Source organism: Rutidosis leptorrhynchoides, chromosome 2, assembly GCF_046630445.1.
Source record: "Rutidosis leptorrhynchoides isolate AG116_Rl617_1_P2 chromosome 2, CSIRO_AGI_Rlap_v1, whole genome shotgun sequence".
Classification (NCBI taxonomy): Eukaryota; Viridiplantae; Streptophyta; class Magnoliopsida; order Asterales; family Asteraceae; genus Rutidosis; species Rutidosis leptorrhynchoides.
In genome coordinates, this window is record NC_092334.1 from 513,622,891 (window position 1) to 513,630,871 (window position 7,981).

The following is a 7,981-nucleotide window of genomic DNA, read 5'->3' on the forward strand; positions in this document are numbered from 1 at the left end:
TATCCAGGAAAATAGAACTATCAAGATGATTTGTTCTTAATATGTTTCGGAATTGGATAGAATGTAAAAGTCGTGTAACATGGCACATGATGACGGTACTGTGAATCATCATATTCCATTAGAAACTTAACATGACTTACTGTAATATAATGAAGTTGATCAAGTTTCATTATATTATACTAGTTCATGCATCAGTTCCCAACACTGCTTCAGAACATTCCTATTTTAAACTTGAAGGATTTAGAAACTAACACAGTTTCCTTTATATTGTAACGCAGATATTACAGAGAGATAAATGATTTCAGATAAGGATAGTGGTGAAAATATCTTCAGAAATATTGAGGATATTTATAATGAAAGATATGATAATATCTTGGAATTTCTAATGTCGAAGGATGATGATGAAGATTGACCCGTAAGGGTTTAGATTCAGAAGCAAGGTGTTTGCTACAGAATCGTCATAATTCTTTATGTACAAGTTTAGTCCTTGTAACTTGTTCAGAGTCTCCTTCATGGTTTGTTCAATCCGGTTTTCAGTACCAATTTTCTATCGAGCGTTCCTAACACTTCCTTCTTTTATCATCAACATTTGGTCATTAAGACCTTCTACAACATGCTGCTTCGTCAGTATTTTCAAAGTTATCGGATCTGGGTCATTGGTTATCAAACCAAGATGGTTTAAGGAGAATTGTATTTTTAGATGATTAAACGCTGATGGTAATATGATGGAATATAAAAGGTTCTCCGGTAACGATGGCGAAAGAACAACGTATATATATATATCGAGATTGTAATAAGAGTAGTCTTACTGAGATATCGAAGTGGAGCTGTGACAAAATTAGTTAATTGAAAAGGAATCGCGTGATTGTTTTTGCTAATGGATGATAAGGAATTCGATGCGGATACGTTTTAACTATAACTTCGAGTTCAAAAATTTTTAGGTGCATAACTGTATGCATAAATCTTTATTCCGTAGACGAGGTGCGGCTGGTTGAACTTCTCGATCGAGATGTTTTCAAGAATCATGAAAAGTTGTGAATGCGAATTGTAATCGTCAAGATACAAATGAGGTTTAAAATAGAATCAAGTGGCAAACTTGAAGGATTGTTTAGTTTCATATGTAATAATCATCATTTTAACTCATTTTTAATTGTCCAAAGTTAGCAGTCCAATAGTCCGATTGTCCAATGGTTCAATAAATTCATATATGAACTAAATATATAATATTCGAATTACTTAATACGTATCGTGACCCGTGTACTGGTCTCGGTGTCGATCACAACTCAAAGTATATATATATTTTGGAATCAACTCCGACCCTGTATAGCCAACTCCCACCTTCACATATAGAGTGTCTATGGTTGTTCCGAAATATATATATAGATGGATCAATATGATAAGTCGAAACCTTGTACACGTGTCCCGTTATTTAAAATGCGTAAAATAAATAAATATATATCATGACCCATTATACAACGTGTTGTCTCAGAATTAATCCGACGTGTTGTTGTACATGTGTCCCGACGGTATGTAAAGTACAGAAATTAAAATTGCAAGAATGTAAATTGCGATAAATTAAATATTAATCAGTTAGCTGGGAACAGTTAGCTGGAACAGTTAGCGTGTAATCCTATCACAATTTCAATTAATTAATTCATCTGTTTCTAACAATTTTTATTTTGCCAATGTTTCTTCATTATGCCACTTGTTGGATTCGGATAGGTAAAAATCCAAATATGAAATTTAAATGGAAATGGTTAATCTGGGGTGAACGGATACGTATATCGGTAATTGTAAGTAGGATAATAAATGATCGTTGAATCAGATTCGAAGAATGTACAGTGTAACTTGTTAATGTGAATTCTAAATATTCCTTGGGTACTACCCACCCGTTAAAATATTTTCATCATTAACAGTTTGTACGAATGAAATTTTTAATTACAATCTTTATGAAAATATATTTGCATATATATTTTCTTCGGAGGTAACTATGAATTTAATGAGTCAATAAAATATTCAACTCATTTGATTTATCGTTATTACTAGATTACATAATCTCCAAAACATTAGAGATTACATAATCGTCATGTCGAACGAAGAACGATACGTAAAGAAGAGGTAATCGGTGTAGAATGATATGTAGAACAAAGATCATATTCGAAGTTCAGATGATGATGTTGAGGTACGTGGTGCGGATGTGATTATTGGTGGTGGTAATGATACGGTTGGTGTTGATGCTGATGATGTCGTTGACGTCGATGATGCTACTGGTACTGAAGATTGCGAGGTTGATGTTGTTAACGGTACTGGTTATGCTGCTGGTGCTGCTGCTGGTGTTTGTAACCTTCGCACCGTGTTCTCCAAAGCCGTCACACGAGCGCGAAGTTCGTTAATTTCTGCTAGTACACCAGGATGATTGGTGGTTGGAGTGAGCGAATGAACAAGATCCGAAATATGGGATAGGATATAATCGTGACGAGATACTCTAGAAATGAGAGAGAAAATGGTTTCTCAAACAGGTTCGCCGGTAAGTGCTTCAGGTTCGTCGCCAATGGGGCAATTCGGTGGGTGAAAGGGATCACCTTCTTCTTGTCTCCAATAATTTAGTATACTACGAACCCATCCCCAATTCATCCAGAATAGATGATGAGAAATTGGTTGATCCATTCCAGTGACGCTGCCTTCGGAGCCCGAATGGAAATCCATATCAGCGTAGCTGTCGGAGTCGGAGGAATTCGAACTGGACGCAGAGTTCATCTTGTACAGTCGGGGAAATGAATTTTTGGTTTGGAATAGATTATAGGAGTTGGGTTTGGTATTCTTCAATACATAATTTACATATGTATTTATAATACTCAAAATCCCGTGAATTACGGAGAATCTTTGAAATTCGTCAGGCAATGTCTATCGCAACAGATACGCTAGGATACGAATTTTGTCTATACACTATCGATGCACCAAATGCAGTAAGACGTGTCTAGACTTAAGAATACTAAGCAGGCAATTCTTAAGGATGATAAGCAGATGATTTTCGACTAGATATGATAAGCAAAACTTTTGGCATGTAGACACGGTCAAAGTCCAGACTCACTAATGCATCCTAACAACTACCAGTTAAACACACTAATGCAAGGCCTGGTTCGCTAAGACCAACGCTCTGATACCACATGAGACGACCCGACCCAATCCATAGGGACGAATACAATAACATATGATAACATTGCGAGGTACTTGACCTCTATATGATACATTTTACAAACGTTGCATTTATTCTTAAAAGGCAAACTATCATTACATCAATATTTGACATTTTCGTCTAACATTTCATAATATCCAAATGACCTAATCTGTCATTTACTTATTTATATTCTCTATTGAACTCCAATGACTCGAATGCAACGTCTTTGTATCATGGCTTAAAAGGTCCCAAGTAGTATCCTTAACATGAGCTAATGCACAGCGGAAGACTTAATTCATACCTGAGAATAACATGCTTTAAAACGTCAACATAAAGTTGGTGAGATATATAGGTTTGATGCTAGCAGCGTTATAACAATGGAACACAAGATTTCATATATAAACATTTTAATAAAAATATTCTAAGTGGTTGAGCACTTGGTAACCATACTTAACATTTAATCACGTCGCATATTCCCTTTATTATGAAATCTTACTACACCGTACCAAGGTGTAGTCACGAAACGAAGTACTGTGCAACCGTTGAATACTGGTCGTCCAGTCCGGTTGGGGTTGTCAGGCCCGATAGATCTATCAACAGGATTCGCGTTTACAATACCGCTGTAAATATTAGTTACCAAGCTACAGGGAAGTATGCCAGTGGTACAACTCAACGTAGAATATATTTTTCAGTTACTTGTGTCCATAGCGTAAAACATAAAATACATGTATTCTCATCCCGAAATATTTAGAGTTTAAAAGTGGGACTATATACTCACTTTTGTCTTGAAGATATGTAATTTCGACTTGGTATCCGATTGATATCACGAACCTATCCATATATAATATATCAATACCTTTTCTTTTTAAACAATCGTCACATATATATACTTATAATACTTTTAATACTTTTAATAATTCCTTAGTCCGTAGTTAGCAGTCCGATGTTAGTAATTCAATTTTAATGGTTCATATTTAGTTGTTTAATAAACCCCCAATGAAATAAATAAAACCCCCATCGTATATGTATTGGTCGAGATTAATCTTGACCCATGGTACCGGTGTTGTCAAATGACGTGTTGCGTACATAAAGTACCGGTGTTGTCAAATGACGTGTTGCGTACAATCATGGGATCTTATGATTAATCTTCTCGTATTGTTTACGGGTGATCCTGAACCATATAAAATTAAATTATGAGTATATATGTATAAAATATCATGTTACTTTAGGAAGATGTGATTTATTTAATTTTCTCCAATTATTTTCGTGGCTAAACTAGTCTTGGATATCCGATTTTGTTTTGGTCATAATTTCTTCGTTACAACTCCGTTTTCGTTGATTCAACTTTCCACTTCCTTGGATCGAGTCCCTCTTTAAGAATATGAACTGTAAATACCTTAGTTTGTATTCGAAATCATAGGTCATAGGTCAAATTTTGGTGAAACTTATGAAGTTAATCATTTTTGTTACAAAAACATCATTTAATGACCATTTTTCTAAAAATACTTATACTATGAATTAAATCATGAAATTTTTATGTGTTAACATATTCATAAGAAATATCTTTTTTCCAGAATATAAACCTCCAATTCAAAGTTCAAGATGGTTTTTAATTATCCAACCCAAAACAGCCCCCGGTTGCACTCCGACGTCATAAAAACAGTTTTTAAGGTATTCTTTGAAAAACCAAGTTATACCTTGTTAAATTAGCATATATTTAAGTTATATTACAGGTCTTGAAGTATTTTAAAAGTTAAGTTAGAAGGATCTATTTAGTTTGCAAACAAGTTTGAAATCATTCAAACTATGTTTTTGTTGTTAAAATTGTATACCATACAATAAGATAGCTATATATATATGAATCGAATAAGGTTATGAACAAAGTTACTACCTCAAGTTACTTGGACAAGATTGCTGTAAAAGAGGAGTAAAAACCTAGAACCAAAAGAGTGATGAAATTGGATGAAAGATTGGAAGCAACTTAAGACATAAACTTGAATTGAAAGTTGTATTTTTGTAGTGTTTTTGTTGATCTTTTTATGGTGGTGTTTAAGGTGATTCTTGAGAGGATTTTTGCTGGAGTTCTTAGAGAGACATGAGGCTAGTAAGTGTGTGTGTTTAGCTAGAGAAATGATGTTCCAAAAATTGAAAATGGATGCATGTATTTATGGTGGTGTAAAAGGTGTATAAATTTGTAATTTTGTGAAAAGATCTTTTAATCATGTGAAATTGTCATACTAAATAACAAAAGTAGTTACCTTATACATAAGGCATGAACAAGGGCTGGTTGGTGGTGATTTGATGTGTATACCCCAATAGTAAATACGTATAGAAGCTAGGTATGATACGAGTACAAATACTCTAGATATACGTATAGAAATTTTGTGAAAAATGGAATGAGGATTCAAATATAGCTATCTTTTGTGAATACACTTATATGATTTTATGTATTTAAGTCTTAAAAGTGAGTAAATACATTACTTATACGATATATGTATAAACATTATAAGTCTTAAGTATTTATGTCAAATAACGTTACGTATAGTTATCGTTTTGAAAACTTAAGTTAGTAGTTTCAAAATATACTTATAACTTATAGTTTTTGATACAAAATAAGATATTAAAACATTCATTAATCATGTTAAATATGTATATATACATATATATACGCAAACGTATAATTATCATATATTGTATAGTTCGTGATATCGTCGGTCAAACTAGACGGTCAAACGTTGTGTAAAACTCTTTTCGGAAATATAAATCTCGACAATTTGGATTACTTATCATGTTGGTAAGTTTTAATTTATGTAAATATTAATCTTATAAGTATAGAACGATCGAAAAAAAAATGCGGGTCAACTTTAGGGTTTTTGCTTATCGTGTCGGAACCATATAGAGATTAGAGTTTAAATTTGGTCGGAAATTTCCGGGTCGTTACAGTACCCATCCGTTAAAGAAATTTCGTCCTCGAAATTTGGTAGAGGTTGTCATAAATAACCATAGGAATGTTTTCATGACGAATATGAGGTAATAATGAAATTTTATCATTATTGAAAGATTTAGATAAAACGATTTGGTTATGTGAGACGCACGAGCGAAGCTATCACAAAAAAAAAATGAAATGAGTAAATATGGAATCGTTTTTAATCGATGACGTGGTTTAGAATTGATTTCCGGGATTTAAGGGATTTAGGAAAAATCTTACGTAATAAGATTTGGTTATTCGGCGATCAGAATCTTCTTTGATTTAATGCGGTAATCTGTTTCGATTTCTCTGTCGGATATTTCACTATAAATCCACCCCTTCGTTTCCTTATTTTTCACAACTCGCATCTTCTACTCTTTCTCCTTAATTCCTACTTTAAGGTATCCTTTGAAATGCTTCATCCCGTTCTGATTTTTGTTATACTTCTAACTTTTATATCTTTCATTCTTCTCTTCCATCTACAGCCAGAAGAATCTATTCACTTTTATGATTTTCTTGGAATTATAATGTTTCTAATTCTCCCGTGTCTTTACGTCGCCATACGTATTGATATACATGGTTTGTAGTTTCTGGGTGGTTGTTGGGTTTGATATCTTTCCTTATACTTCGATGCTCCTGCTTCTGTTTTCCATAATCATTGTCATCCATAGTTAATATTCTCTCCTATTTGCTGTGATCTATACCCCAATTTCTATTTTTGGGACTTTGTCCCTTCGTTTCTTCTTCCCGTCCTTGAGTCAAGCGATCAATAGTTCGGAATTCGTAGGTATAAAATTTGGAATGAACCTAGCTATTGGTTTTAGAATAAAATTGTAATGGCACGATCTTGATTCGTTAAATTACTCGAATATTCCGGGAAAATAGAACTATCAAGGTGATACGTTCTAATATGTTTGGAGACTTGATAGAATGTAAGAGCCGTGTAACATGGCACATGATGACGGTACTGTGAATCATCACATTCCATTAGAAACTTAACATGACTTACTGTAATATAATGAAGTTGATCAAGTTTCATTATATTATACTAATTCATGTATCAGTTCCCAACACTACTTCAAAACATTCCTATTTTAAACTTGAAGGTTTTAGAACTTAGAAACTAACACAGTTTCTTTTATATTGTAACGCAGATATTACGGAGAAATACATGATTTTGGATAAGAACAGTTGTGAGAATATCTCCAGAAATATGGAGGATATGTATAACAAAAGATATGAAGATATCTTATAATATCTAAGATAAGATGATGATGAAGAATATCATCGGGAAAGGTTTAGGATAAGGGGTAGGTTTTTTTTTTTTACTAATGGTTTCAGCAAGCACTGAATCGTTTGAATCCTTTGAAAGCAGATTCAGTTCTTGTGATTTATCTACATCCTCCTTCATACTTTGCTCAATCCGTTTTCCAGTTCCAACTCTCCTCTTTTTCTAAGCTTTACCAATACAATGTACTTCATCATTAAACTTTTGACTGTTAAAGTCGTTTACAGTTTTTTTTTTTTTTTTTTTTTTTTTTTTTTTTTTTTTTTTTTTTTTTCTGCTTCTTCAGCATTTCAAGAACTACTTCATAGTCCAGGATGTTTTTCAGAACTTCACATTCGAAAAATGTAATTCTTAGGGATAGTCGTTCTCGGTATAACTGGGAGAATTTCTACGAGATTTTCAAAATACTGATTGCGGGTTTCGCCAAAGAGATAACGAGTTGCTGGTACGTCTGCTGATGATGTTGTGAAAAAGGTTCTCCGGTAACAACGTCGAAAGGACAAAGTATAAATATCGAGATTATAATAGGAGTAGTCTCACTGAGAAG